The following is a 15,668-nucleotide window of genomic DNA, read 5'->3' as shown; positions in this document are numbered from 1 at the left end:
CCCTTCTCTACAGTAACCGTGGTGTACAAAGGCTGATGTAAACAGCCTCTAGAAACTGTCTGGAATTTCCCTACTATATAGCCCTCTATGTTTCTAGCTCTAAGTACCTACCTAAGAGCCTCTTAAAAGACCCTATTGTATCTGCCTCTATCTGCATTCCACGCACCCACCACTCTCTACGTGAAAAACTTAGCCCTGGCATCCCCCTTGTACCTACTTCCAAGCACCTTAAAACTATGCCCCCTCGTGTTAGCCATTTCAGAACTGGGAAAAGCCTCTGACTATTCACAGGATCAATGCCTCTCATCATCCTATACCCCTCTACCAGGTCACACCTCATCCTCCATTGCTCCAAGAAGAAAAGGCCAAGTTCACTCAACCTATTCCATAAGGCATGCTCCCCAATCTAGGTAATATCCTTGTAAATCTCCTCTGCACTCTCTCTATAGTATCCCCATTCCTTCCTGTAGCAAGGTGACCAAAAGTGAACACTGTACTCCAATTGGGGTCTGACCAAGGTCTTGTATAGCTGTAACAACACTGTCAAATTGTGCAGTGGCTTTGAGTGTCCTATGGACATGGACCCCAAGATCTCTCAGATGCTCCGCACTGCCACTAGTCTTACCATTAATATTATATTGTCTTCAAATTTGACCTACTGAAGTGACGCACCTCACACTTATCTGAGTTGAACTCCATCTGCCACTTCTCAGAGCAGTCCTGCATCCTATCAATGTCTCGCTGTAACCTCTGACAATGCTCCAGACTATCCACAACATCCCCAACTTCTGTGTCATCAGCAAACTTACTAACCCCCCCACACCCACTTCCTCATCCAGGTGATTTATAAAAAGCACAAAGCGGAGGGGTCCCAGAACAGATCCCTGCGGAACACCACTGGTCACTGACCTCAATGCAGAATACAAACCACCTACAACCACCATTTGCCTTCTGTGGGCAAGCTGATTCTGGATCCACAAAGCAAGATCTACTTAGATCCCATATCTCATTACTTTCTGAATGAGCCTAGCATTATCAAGTGCCTTACTAAAATCCATATACACTGCATCCACTGCTCTACCTTCATCAATGTGTTTTGTTACATCCTCAAATAATTCAATCAGTTTCGTAAGGCATGACCTGCCCATGACAAAGCCATGCTGACTATCCCGAATCAGATTATGTTTCTCCACATGCTCATAAATCCTGCCTCTCAGGATCTTCTCCAACAACTTGCCCATCACAGAAGTCAGACTCACTGGTCAATAATTTCCTGGATTATCACTACTCCCTTTCTTGAACAATAGAACAGTATTTGCAACCTTCCAATCCTCTGGTACTTCACCTGTCCCCATTGATGATGCTAAGATCATCGCCAGAGGCTCAGCACTCTCTTCCCTCACTTCCCTCTGTAGCCTGGGGTATATCTCATCTGGTCCCAGCGACTTACCTACATTAATATTTTTCAAATGTTCCAGCACAGCCTCTTTCTTAATGTCTATATACTCAAGCATTTCAGTCCACTGTAAGTCATTCTCACAAATGCCAAGGTCCTTTTCAGTAATGACCGCTGAAGTAAAGAATTCATTAAGTACCTCCGCTACCTACTCTGGCTCCATGCACATTTCCACTATTGCTCCTGACTGGTCCTATTCTCACACGGCTCATCCTCTTGCTCTTCACATTCTTGTAGAATGCCTTGGGGTTCTCCTGAATCCTGCTCACCAAGGCCTTCTCATGGCCCCTTCTAGCACTCCTAATTTCAATCCTGAGCTCCTTCCTGGCACCCTGTAATTTTTGGAGCTCTAACAGTACCTAGTTTCTTGTACCTTTCTCTTAACACTTTTATTTTCTCTTATCTAGATTTTCTACATTCTTTGTCCAGCATGGTTCCTTTACCCTACCATCTTTTCTGTCCTTCAATGGAACAAACCTTGCAGATCACCATGCGAATGTTCCCTGAACATTTGCCATATTTCTGCCATGCTTTTCCCTGAGAACATCTGCTCCCAATTTATGTTCCGAAGTTCCTGCCTAATAGCATATTCTCCCCACCACCACCACCACAATTAAATATTTTCCCAAATTGTCTGCTCCTGTCCCTCTCCAGCGCCATGGTGAAGGAGATAGAGTTGTGATCACTATCTCCAAAATGCTCTCCCACCGAGAGACCTGACAGCTGACCAGGTTCATTTCCTGATACCAGATCAACCACAGCCTCTCCCACAGGTGGCTGATCTGCATCAGGAAACCTTCCTGAACATACCTAACAAACTCCACCCCATCCAAACCCCTTGCTCTAAGGAGATGCCAGTCAATGTAAGGAAAGTTAAAATCACCCATCACAACACCCCTCTTATTATTGCACAATTCCAGAATCTGCCTCCCTATCTGCTCCTCGATGTCTATGGGGGGGGGGGGGGGGAGGTTCTGTAAAAAAAACAGCAGAGTTATTGCCCTTTCCTGTTTCTGACTTCCAGCCACAATGACTCCATGACTTCCTCCTTTTCTGCAAACATGATACTATCCCTGAATAGTTGTGCCAGTCCCCCACCTCGTTTGCCTCTCTACCTGTCCTTTTTCACACATCTTAAAGCCCGGCACACTCAGCAGCCATTCCTGCCCCTGAGACATCCAAGACTCTGTAATGGCCACAAAATCATAGTTCCAAGTATTGATCCACACTCCAAGTTCATCCACCTTGTTTATGATATTCTTTGCATTAAAACAGACACATCTCAAACCATCTGGCTGAGTGCTTCTTTGCTCTATCATCTGCCTATCCTTTCTCATAATTCCCAACAATCTGTCACTACTTGTGCGCCAACCACCCCATCCTCTGCTCTTCACTAGTTTAAACCCTCCTCAACAGCATTAGCAAACCTCCCTCCCAGGATATTGGATCCCCTCCAATTCAGGTGCAACCTATCCCACTTGTACAGGTCACCCTTTCCCCAGAAAAGGTTCCAAAGATCCAGGAACTCGAAACCCTGCCTCCTACACCATCTCCTCAGCCATCTGCACTATCTTCCTGTTCTGACCTTCATGAGCTCGTGGCAACAGGAGTAATCCGGAGATTACCACCGTGGAGGTCCTGCTTTTCAGCCTCCTTCCTAACTCCCTAAACTTACTGTGCATGATCTCTATCCCTCTCCTGTCTCATTGGTACCAACATGTACCACGACCTCCAGCTGCTCACCCTCCCCTTCCAGAATATTCTACAACTGCTCAGAGACATCCTGGACCCCAGCACCCAGGAAGCAACACACTATCCTGGCGTCTCTTTTCCTGCCACAGAATCTCCTGTCTGTCCCCTTAACTATCGAGTCCACTGTGACTATTGCTCTGCCTGACTTCACCCTCTCCTTCTGAAGTTCAGAGCTGACCACAGTGCTGTTGATCTGGCTGCTGCTGCCTTGCCCAGATAGGTCACCCCCCTCAGCAGTATCCTACCTGTTGATGAGGGGAATGGCCACAGGGGCACTCTACACTGACTACCTTCTCCCTTTACCTCTCTCGGTGTTCACCCATCTGCTCCCCAAATTCTGCACTCTGGATCTAACACCTGTTCAAAAGTCGTATCTATCAATTGTCCTGCCTGCTGGATATTCCTAAGTTCATCCATCTCCAGCTCCAGCTCCTTTATGGGGTCTTTCAGGAGCTGGAATTGGCTGCACCTCCTGCAGGTGCAGTCATCAAGGAGACTATCCGGTTCCAGGAATTCCCACCTCCTACAGGGGGACCATAGAGAGGAACTATAGGCAGGTAGTCACTCCAGGGCCTCGGGAGACAGAGAAGTGGGTAACAGTCAGGAGAGGGAAGGGCAAGAGGCAGATGCTAGAGAGTACCCCTGTGGTGGTCCCCCTTAAGAATAAGTACTCCTGTTTGAGTACTGCTGGAGGAGACGGCCTACCTGGAGGAGGCAACAGTGGTCACGCCTCTGGTGCAGAGTCTGGCTCTGTGGCTCAGAAGGGTAGGGAAAGGAAGAGGATGGCGGCAGTGATAGGGGACTCTATAGTTAGGGGGTCACACAGGCGATTCTGTGCACGCAGTAAAGAAACGCGGATGGTAGTTTGCCTCCCAGGTGCCAGGATCCGGGATGTTTCTGATTGCGTCCACGATATATTTAAGTGGGAAGAACAGCCAGATGTTGTGGTCCATATTGGTACCAGCGATATAGGCAGGAAAAGGGAGGAGGTCCTGAAAACAGACTACAGGGAGTTAGGAAGGAAGTTGAGAAGCAGGACCTCAAAGGCAGTAATCTCCGGATTACTGCCTGTGCCACGTGACAGTGAGTATAGGAATAGAATGAGGTGGAGGATAAATGTGTGGCTGAGAGTTTGGAGCAGGGGGAAAGGATTCAGATTTCTGGATCATTGGGACCTCTTTTGGGGTGGGTGTGACCTGTATAAAAAGGACGGGTTGCACTTGAATCTGACGGGGACAAATATCCTGGCAGGTGGGTTTGCAAAGGCTCTGCGGGGGAGAGCTTAAAATAGAATTGCCGGGGTGTGGGAACAAAACTGAAGTGACGGAGGAAAGGGAGGTTGGGTCACAAATAGAGAAGGTTTGGATACAGTGTGAAAGGGGGGATAGGCAGGTGATAGAGAAGGGATGCACTCAGACCGATGGTTTGAGATGTGTCTATTTTAATGTGAGGAGTATTATGAATAAAGTGGATGAGCTTAGACCGTGGATCAGTACTTGGAGCTATGATGTTGTGGCCATTACAGAGACTTGGATGGTACAGGGGTAGGAATGGCTACTCCAAGTGCCAGGCTTTAGATGTTTCCGAAAGGACAGGGAGGGAAGAAAAAGAGGTGGGAGCGTGGCACTGTTGATCAGAGATAGTGTCACGGCTACAGAAAGGGAGGAAGTCATGGAGGGATTGTCTATGGAGTTTCTGTGGGTGGAAGTTAGGGAGAGGAAGGGGTCAATTGCTCTACTGGGTGCTTTTTATAGACCATCCAATAGTAAAAAGGAACATCGAGGAGCAGATACAGAGACAGGTTGTTGTGGTGGGAGATTTCAATTTCCCAAATATTGATTGGCATCTCCCTGGAGTGAGTGGTTTAGATGGGATAGAGTTTGTTATCTGTTTTCAGGCAGGTTTCTTGACACAATATGTAGATAAGCCTACAAGAGTACTTGATCTGGTATTGGGAAATGAACCTGATCAGGTGTCAGGTCTCTCACTGGGGAAGCATTTTGGAGATAGTTATCACAATTCTATCTCCTTTACCATAGCACTGGAGAGGGATAAGAACAAACAAGTTAGGAAAGTGTTTAATTGGAGTACAGGGAAATATGAGGCTCTCCAGAAGGACTTGGAAGCATAAATTGGGAACAGATGTTCTCAGGGAAATATACAGCAGAAATGTGGCAAACATTCAGGGGATATTTGCGTGGAATTCTGCAGAGGTACATTCCAATGAGACAGGGAAAGGATGGTAGGGTACAGAAACCATGGTGTACAAAGGCTGATGTAAATCTAGTCAAAAAGAAGAGCTTATGAAGCGTTCAAAAAACTAGGCAATGATAGAGATCTAGAAGATCATAAGGCTAGCAGGGAGGAGTTTAAGAATGAAATTAGGAGAGCCAGAAGGGGCCATGAGAAGGTCTTGGCCAATAGGAATAAGGAAAACCCCAAGGCATTCTACAAGTATGTGAAGACCAAGAGGATAAGACATGAGAGAATAGGACAAATCAAGTGTGACAGTGGGAAAGTGTATATGGAACCGGAGGAGATGGCAGGGTATTAATGAATACTTAGCTGCAGTATTCACTATGGAAGAGGATCTTGGTGACTGTAGGGATGATTTGTAGTGGACTTAAAAGCTTGAGCATGTAGATATTAAGGACGAGGATGTGCTGAAGGCTTTGGAAAGCATCACGTTGGTTAAGTCACTGGGACCAGACGGGATGTACCCGAGGCTACTGTGGGAAACAAGGGAGGAGATTGCTGAGCCTCTGGCAATGATCTTTGCATCATCAATGAGGACAGGAGAGGTTCCAGAAGATGGGAGGGTTGCGGATGTTGCTCCCTTATTCAAGAAAGGGAGTAGCAATAGCCCAGGAAATTATAGAACAGTGAGTCTTACTTCAGTGGTTGGTTATTTGATAGAGAAGATCCTGAGAGGAAGGATTTATGAACATTTGGAGAGGCATTATATGATTATGAATAGTCAGCATGGCTTTGTCAAAGGTAGGTTGTGCCTTACGAGCTGATTGAACTTTATGAAGATGTGACTAAACACATTAATGAAGGTAGAGCTGTAGATGTAGAGTATATGGATTTTAGCAAGGCATTTGATAAGGTACCCCAGGCAAGGCTTACGGAACTCAACTCCATTGCCAATAGATTTATCTATTTCTGCACTTCTTGGCTCTGTACTCCCTAGTAGTTTGTCTAGACTAATTGTTAATCTCTTGTTAGACACACTTTGCGAATATGGGCTCAGTTTAGGAAATTTTATGGTTTCTATGGTTTTTCCTATTCCAGTCCTATCTTACATAATCACCTTTTTTTACCTACTATGTATGATTCAACATTCCAAGATTGGTATAGGAAGGGCATTAGACATTTTGAAGATCTTTTTATCGATAATCGCTTCGCATCTTTTCAACAGCTCTCTGCTAAGTTCAATCTGCCTAATGCCCATTTTTTTAGATATCTCCAAATTAGACACTTTATTAATCCTTTAATTCCTAACTTCCCTGAAATGCCTGAGAAAAATGTTATGGATTTATTTATTTCTATTAATCTGGGTAAAGGTTTAATATCATTTATTCGTGATAAATTAGCATTCTTACGGTGTGCCCCAGTGGATAAAATTAGAATGGCTTGGGAGCATGATTTAAACAGATCTTTATCTGATGAGATTTGGGACTCGATTCTCAAATTGGTTAATTCAACCTCTCTCTGTGCTCGCCATTGCCTTTTACAGTTTAAGATTGTTCATAGAGTCCATATGTCCAAATCTAAATTATCTTGATTTTACCCTAATATTAGTCCTCTTTGTGATAAATACAAAAGGGGCGAGGCCTCTCTTATTCATATGTACTGGTCCTGTCCTAGCTTAGAGAAATTTTGGAAAGATGTCTTCATAACTTTATCCTATATTCTGAATCACCATTTAGTACCTAACCCTTTAATTGCTCTGTTTGGTTTTTTGGGTGAGACAGATATACGTTTGAGTTCGACTAAGTGTCGAATATTATCTTTTGCTTCTCTCCTGGCTAAACGTTTAATCCACCTTAGATGGAGAGATGTTGCCCCGCCCACGCATGCTCAATGGCTTAATGATATTATGTCCTGCTTAGACCTTGAAAAAATTAATTATTCAGTTCTTAATTCGGATATAAAGTTCCATAAGGTCTGAGGACCTTTTATTGAGTACTTTTATAACCTTCCTCTTAATTAAGGTTTTTTTTTTCGGTCCCTTGCTTTCAGCTCTCTTTTTTGGTAGTAGGCATTATTATCTTCTGTTTTCAAGTGTATTTACAGTTTTGGGGGTTTGAATGTCCTGATTTATATGCTCTATATTGTGTTGTGGTTGGTCTGGAGTTTTTTTTTGTTGTGGGGCTTGGGGAGGATACTAACTTTACATGACTTCAATTTGGGTGGTTTTTCAATTACCTTTTTTGTATTTTATTATTATTGTATGTTTATTTTTGCACTATTAATTTTCTTCATTTTGGTTTGGGGTTTTTCTTACCTGTAGTGTTGTCGAAAAAGCATTAAAAAATTTTTTTTAAAAAGGCTTACTGAGAACGAAAGGAGGTATGGGATCCAAGTGGACATTGCTATGTGGATCCAGAACTACTTTGCTAACAGAAGGCAAAGAGTGGTTGTAGACAGGTCACATTCTGCATTGAGGCCGGTGACCAGTGATGTGCCTCAGGGATCTGTTCTGAGACCCTTACACTTGGTGATTTTTATAAATGTCCTGGATGGGGAAGTGGAGGGATGGGTTAGTGAATTTGCTGATGCCACAAAGGGTGGAGGTGTTGTGGATAGGGTGGAGGACTGTCAGAGGTTACAGCGGGACATGATGCCAAACTGGGCTGAGAAGTGGCAGATGGAGTTCAACCCAGATAAGTGTGAAGTTGTTCATTTCGGTAGGTGAAATATGATGGCAGAATATGTTATTAATGGTAAGACTCTTGGCAGTGTGCAGGATTAGAGGGATCTTGCCGTCCGAGTCCGCAGGATGCTCAAATCAGCTGCGCGGGTTGACTCTGTGGTTAAGAAGGCGTATGGTGTATTGGCTTCATCAATCGTGGAATTGAATTTACAAGCCGAGAGGTAATGTTGCAGCTATATAGGACCCTGCTCGACCCCATTTAGAGTACTGTGCTCAATTCTGGTCACCTCACTATAGGGAGGATGTGGAAGCCATAGAAAGGGTGCAGAGGAGATTTACAAAGATGTTGCCTGGATTGGGGAGCAGGCCTTATGAGAATAGGTTGAGTGAACTCGGCCTTTTCTCCTTGGAGTGACGGAGGATGAGTGGTGACCTGATAAAGGTGTATAAGATGATGAGAGGCATTGATCATGTGGATAGTCAGAGGGTTTTTCCCAGGGCTGAAATGACTAGCACGGGAGGGCACAGTTTTAAGGTACTCGGAAGTAGGTACAAAGGAGATGTCAGGGGTAAGTTTTTTACGCAGAGAGTGGCGAGTGCGTGGAAAGGGCTGCCGGCAACGGTGGTGGAGGCGGATACGATAGGGTATTTTAAGAGACTCCTGGATAGATACATTGAGCTTAGAAAAATAGAGGCTATGGGTAATCCTAGGTAGTTCTAAGGTAAGGACATGTTCGGCACAGCTTTGTAGGTAAAGGGCCTGAATTGTGCTGCAGGATTTCTATATTTCTATCTTTCTATTCCACTATCATATCTGCCACCCTGCCTGCACTGTACGATGGGTAACAAAGACCAGATCTTTTAACCTGTTTCTTTGGCCTCAGCCTCTTCTTATCAAAGCCTGACAACTCCTACCCTCATCGCTGACCTACTTCCCAACAATGGCCGCCCCGTTTGCCCCTTCTGTACTTTTATTTAATTTGCAGTGCTCTGCTCCCTACGCTGATCAGACCTCTGGAATGTTCGAACGCCTGTCTCCTCCTTCATCGCTACGGGTCGGGATGAAATTCTGGGACTGACCATGGGGATCAGCGTTCCCTTAGATGATCCCACCACCAATTCCTCAGCTGTGGACCATCCGGCATCCATTGTTTCTCACCCCACAACGCACACAACTGTCTACAGCTCCCTCTCAGCACCCCTCCTCCCTCCAGTCTCCATCTTGTATCCCAGACCTCTCTCCCATCCCTACCTACAATCTCCCTCTATTGTCCTCATTTTCCTCCCTCCTCCTCTCTCCCCTTTCTCTACCCATCACTCTCCCTCCTCTCCACTTTCCCACTTCCCTCCACCCCAGTCATTCTCCTCTCACCCCTCCATTCTCCTCAATGTCCACCCCCCTCCCTTGCGATGTTCAGCCGGGGGGGGGATACAGGGACTCAAGTCACCTCATTGTAGCAAGGATGTGGAAGCTTTAGAGAGAGTGCAGAATAGATTTACCAGGACGAAGTCTGGATTAGAGAGTATGTCTTGTCAGGAGAGGTTGAGTGAGTGAGGACTTTTCCCTTTGGAGTGAAGGAGGATGAGAGGTGACGTGATGGAGGTGTACAAGATGGTACAAGGCATAGATCGAGCAGACAGCCAAACTTTATCCCAGGAAAGAAGTGACTAATACCAGGGGGTGTAATATTAAAGTGACTGGAGGAAAGTAGAGGGTGGATGTCAGAGGTAAAGTTCTTTACACAGAGAGTGGTGGGTGTGTGGAACACCCTGCGGTATAGACAGATACATTCGGGGTTCTGTGTGTACCTCCTCCCCTTGCAGGGTGTTCCACACACCCACCACTCTCTGTGTAAAGAACAATTTCTGACATCCACCCTATACTTTCCTCCAGTCATTTTAAAATTACACCCCCTGGTATTAGCCACTTCTTCCCTGGGGAAAGGTCTGGCTGTCCACTTGATCTATGCCTCTTACCATCTTGTCCACCTCCATCAATCACCCCTCATCCTCCTTAACTCGAAAGAAAAAGCCCGCACTCACTCGACCTCTCTTCACAAGACCTGCTCTCTAATCCAGATATTGTCCTGGTAAATCTATTCTGCACTCTCTCTGAAGCTTCCACATCCTTCCTACAATGAGGTGACCTGTGACCCTCTCACACATAATGAGCATGTGAAGATCGTAAAGGGAAGAGAGGAGGGGACATTGAAAAGAAGGGAGGGGTAAGAAGGGAATGACTTCCCCCCCACACCTCTAATCACCTCGCTTCATCCCACACACCAGACATTAATCCCATCCCCCACCTCCGGTCTCCCTCCACTTTCCCTTCCCCTGATGTCTCCTCCCCACCCTTCTTCCTCTTCCCTTGGTCTTCCCTCCACCCCAGTCTTTCCTCTCCTACCCCTCCACTCGCCTTCACTCTTCCCCATTCCCTTCCTCCCCACCGTGGCCTTTACAATGTTTCCCTGCTCCCCATGTGTGTCAGGGCAGACTGGGTTGGGTGGTTCTGCTCACCTCATTATGGGAAGGATGTGGAAGCTTTCGAGAGTGTGCTCAGGCTTTTATCACTGGAGTGAAGGAGGATGAGAGGGGACTTGATAAAGGTGTAAAGGATGGGAAGAGGAATGGATCAAATGGACAGCCAGCTATATTTTTTCCCTAGGACGAATGTGGCTAATACCAAGGGTCATAATTTTCAAAGCTAAGGTTTTTTCTTTATATTTTTTACACACAGAGAGTCATGGGCGCATGGACGTCCTGCCAGGGGTGGTGGTAGATTCAGATATATTAGGGGTATTTAAGAAACACTGAGATAAATATTGAGATTATCCACACTGGTTCAGGAGCCTGATGGTTTGAAGGGTAGTGTGGGAGCTAAGGCTCCTGTACCTCCTTCCCGATGGCAGCAGTGAGAAGACAGCATGGACTGGATGGTGGGGTCCTTGATGATGGATGCTGCTTGTAGATGTGTTTAATGGTGGGGAGGGCTTTTCCTGTGATGGACTGGGCTGCATCCACTACTGTTCTGATCTTGGTCATTGGTGTTTCCAGACCAGGCTGTGATGCAACCAGTCAGAAATACTCTCCACCACACATCTATAGAAGTTGGTTAAATCTTTAGGGGACAGACTGAATCTGTGCAAACTTCTCAGAAAGTAGAGGAGCTGCCATGCCTTCTTTGTAATGACACTTACATACTGGTCCCAGGACAGATCCTCTTATCGTACAAGATGTCTGTTCAAGAGTCTGATGACAGTGGGGGTAGAAGCTGTCCTTGAGCCTGGTGGTACGTGCTTTCAGACTTTTGTATCTACTGCCCGATGGGAGGGGAGATGAGAGAATGTCTGGGGTGGGGTATTTGATTATGCTGGCTGCTTTACTGAGGCACCAAGAAGGGTAAACAATGTCTGTCTGTACTTCTTGCCATAGTAATTCTAATATTCTAATAATGTGTTTTAATAATCAGTAATAATCAGTTTATAATAATAAATTATAACTGAAGACACAGCAGATTTCTATAGATGTACTGTGGAGATCATTGTAACTGGTTGTATCACTGTCTGATATGGAGATACCAAAGCACAAGATTGAAAAAAGCTACTGAGGGTTGTAAACTCAACCAGCTCCATCATGGTCACTGGCCTCCCCACCATCGAGGACATCTTCAAATGCCCTGGTCTCCTCCACATCCCTCTCCCTAAACTGTAACCTGATGACTGACTTCCCACTCTGTCCCCAATACCATCTCTACAAACTTATAAAAACAACTAATCCTGAAACATGATGTCGATGGAGAGCTCAGCCAGGCACCATCTTGACCATCGATTGTACAACACTCCCCAGACACCATCTTGACCATCTATTGTACAACACTCCCCAGACACCATCTTGACCATCGATTGTACAACACTCCCCAGACACCATCTTGACCATCTATTGTACAACACTCCCCAGACAGCATCTTGACCATCGATTGTACAACACTCCCCAGACACCATCTTGACCATCTATTGTACAACACTCCCCAGACAGCATCTTGACCATCGATTGTACAACACTCCCCAGACACCATCTTGACCATCGATTGTACAACACTCCCCAGACACCATCTTGACCATCGATTGTACAACACTCCCCAGACACCATCTTGACCATCGATTGTACAACACTCCCCAGACTCCATCTTGACCATCTATTGTACAACACACCCCAGACACCATCTTGACCATCTATTGTACAACACTCCCCAGATACCATCTTGACCATCTATTGTACAACACACCCCAGACACCATCTTGACCATCGATTCTACAACACTCCCCAGACACCATCACCATCGATTGTACAACACTCCCCAGACACCATCTTGACCATCTATTGTACAACACTCCCCAGACACCATCAATCACTGTCATGGGGCTGCTGGACTGATTTACAGTTTCCTACACCATATCTTCTGAATAATTGTCTATTGGTGCTCCAACAATTCTAACAGAAACATCTCACAGGTTAATTTTTCGTGAGGGAACAAAGGATGTTTCATTATGACAGATACAAAGTAACATTTCATAAATGTAAATTGGTCAGTGGATGTAAATAATCTGGAATGGGTTGGGAGGTGGTGGGTGGAGAGATTCCATCAACATTACTGAAGATTTATTCTGGGCAACACACAGTGACACAATCATGAAGAAGGCACACCAGAAGCTATATCTCATTAGGAGATTGAGCAGATTTGCCTTGTTACCAAAGACTCCAGCAAATTTCTACAGATGTACCGTGGAGAGGATTCTGATGGGTTGTATCACTGTCTGGTGTGGAGGGGCCACCGCACAGGATCGGAAAAGCTGCTGAGGGTTGTAAACTCAGCCAGCTCCATCATGGGCTCTATCTTCCCCATCATCGAGGACATTTTCAAAAGCAGATGCATCAAAGATTAAAGTTCAGATTAAATTTATTATCGATGCACTTGTTTATTACTGTAACAAACACAAGAAAATCAGCAGATGCCAGACATCCAAAGCAACACACACAAAATGCTGGAGGAATTTAGCAGGTCAGGCAACATCTGTGGAAAAGAGTAAACTCTCAATGATTCAGACCAAGACACTTCTTCAGGACTGAGAGGGAAGGGGGAAGATGCCTGAATTAAAAGGTGGAGGTAGGGGAGAGAGGTTGGCTGGAAGGTGATAGGTGAAGCCAGGTGGGTGGAAAAGGTCAAGGGCTGAAGAAGAAAGAATCTGATAGGAGACCAGAGTGGACAATAGGAGAAAGGAGAGGAGAATGTGAACCAGGGGTAAGTAACAGTTGGGTGAGAAGAAATAAAAGGTCAGAGTGGAGAATAGAGGAAGTAGGAGGAGGAGGGGGGAATTTTGTTCAGCAGAAGGAGAAATCGATATTCATACCAGCAGGTTAGAGGGTACAGAAGGAATATAATGTGTTGCTCCTTGACCTTGAGGGTGGCCTCATCTTGGCACAAGAGGAGACCATGGATCAACATGTCAGAACGGGAATGGGAATAGTCATTAAAATATTTGGCCATCAGGAAATCCCGCTTATGGTGGATAGTGCGGAGGTGCTCGAGAAGCTGTTCCCCCAGCTTACGACAGGTCTCACCATTGTAGAGGAAACCACACCGGGAACACTGGACAACAGACAGCAGATTCATGGTTGATGTGTTGCCTCACCTGTTTGGGGCCCTGAATGGAGAAGAGGGAGGAGGTGTCGGGGCAGGGGTAGCACTTAGGCCACTTGCAGGGGTAAGTGCTGGGATGGAGATTAGTGGGAAGGGATAAATGGACAAGGCAATTGTTGAAGAAGCGACCACTGTGAAAAGCAGAGGGGTGGTGGGGGAGAGAAGGTAAAGATATGTTTCATGGTCTGATCTCTTTGGATATGGCTGAAGTTTCAGAGCATAATTTGTTGGAGAGGGAGGCTGATGGGTGGTAGATGAGGACAAGAAGGACGATCACTATTATGACAGTGGGAAGGTAGAGTGAGTGCAGATGTACGTGAAATGGAGGAGTTGTGGGTGAGGGAGGGGAAACTCTGTTCTTTAAATGAGGAGAACATCTCTGATGTCTTGGAATGGAAAACCACAACCTGTGAACAGATGTTGCAGAGGTGTGGAGGTGCATCTTGGGTCAAGATGAGGCCACCCTCAATGTGGAGGAGCGACACCTTATACGGGTAGCCTCCTACCTATTCGTATGAATATCGATGTCTCCTTCCGGTACGCAAAATTTATTCCCCCACCCATCACCAGCATCCAAATCTGTCCACTGAAATACACACACTCCCCTATCCTTTGCTCTGTAATACCTCTAACCTTCACTCTCAAATCCCTCTCCTCACATCTCCCTCTCGGCATTCACTCTGTCTGCATTACTCTCTTTTCAGTCTCTCCTTCCCTCCCTCTAGTTGGAGTGTCAATCTCACTGATCTCTCTGCCCAACTTTCCTCATACAGTCATCACTCTCTCTTCACTCGCCTCATTCCTCACACTCCAGCATCCCACCTCTCTCCATCCCTCTCCCCTGTGTGTTTTCACTCATTTCCTTCTGTCCACGTAGTGAATTACTCAATTCCCACGGCAGTCGTTTCTATGTCTCATCAGTCACCGTGTAACTCTTCACAGTCATTCCTTCCTTCCTCTCTGTGACCATCCTCCCCTCTCACCTCCATCACTCCGCTCCTCCGTCCAGTACCACTCAGTCACTCCACACCTCTCCACTCATTCCTCCCAGCCTACTCTCTCCAACCCCCAACAGAGCTTCATCCCTCACGACTCACCAAACCCAACCCAACAGACAGGAGAGAGGAACCACTGACTCCATCATTCACACCCCTACCCACAATGCACTGTACATCCAGTAGGTGAACTGGTCCATGGGAGTTTCAGCCTCACAGAGTGACAGAGACTGAATGAACACAGACAGACATGAGACTTGCTACCTGAGGATGTGTCTCCCGCTGGGACAGAGGACAGTTCCTGGGTGTGTTCTCCAGTAGACAATCCTGTAGACTGTTCCAGTATTGAAGTCTCCAGGTCTGGAACAAAGTAACACAGACACGGGAGATTGACAGACCTTAAACATCACAACAGGGACAAGCAGTTGTACAGACGAACGTTTCTCCAGATGCTGGGAATCCAGAACAATGCACAGAAAATGCTGAAGGTCCATCAGCATCTCTGGAGGAGAAAAAACAGTCGAAGTTTTGGGGCAAGTTACTTCTTCAGGACTGGAAAGGAAGGGGGCAGAAGCCCGAATAAGAAGGTGGAGAGTGTACAAGCTGGCAGGTGATAGGTGAAGCCAGGCAGTGAGAAGATGTCTGGAAATGTGAGCAGGATGATGCGAGAAGCTGGGAGGTGATATGTGGAAAAGGTAAAGAGATGAAGCAGGTGAAATCCAACGAGACAGGACAGTGGACAATGGATTAAATAGATGGAGGAGGGGGACCAGAGGGAGGAGATGGGCAGATGAGGAGAGGGGAAGGGCTAAGAGGAGAGCCCGAATGGGAATGGAAAAAGAGGGAAGTGGGAGGGAGAAGAATTTACAGGATGTAAGAGAAATCGAT

At 46.0% G+C, this 15,668-nt stretch overlaps 1 protein-coding gene across 1 annotated transcript in view; it reads right to left on the bottom strand.

The window, feature by feature from the left end:
* The window catches only part of LOC140724454 (uncharacterized), a 31,726-nt gene extending 16,609 nt beyond the window's left edge, over positions 1-15,117 (bottom strand). Inside the window, exon 1 of the mRNA XM_073038906.1 lies at positions 15,045-15,117. The gene's annotated coding sequence lies outside the window, so the exon portion shown is untranslated. The remainder of the gene's footprint in view (positions 1-15,044) is intronic.
* Positions 15,118-15,668: the final 551 nt, after the last annotated feature.

The sequence above is a fragment of the Hemitrygon akajei genome, unplaced genomic scaffold, assembly GCF_048418815.1.
Source record: "Hemitrygon akajei unplaced genomic scaffold, sHemAka1.3 Scf000226, whole genome shotgun sequence".
In the NCBI taxonomy this organism is placed as follows: Eukaryota; Metazoa; Chordata; class Chondrichthyes; order Myliobatiformes; family Dasyatidae; genus Hemitrygon; species Hemitrygon akajei.
Note: the sequence above shows the minus strand (reverse complement) of the source record. Positions and strands in the feature narration are given on the sequence as shown.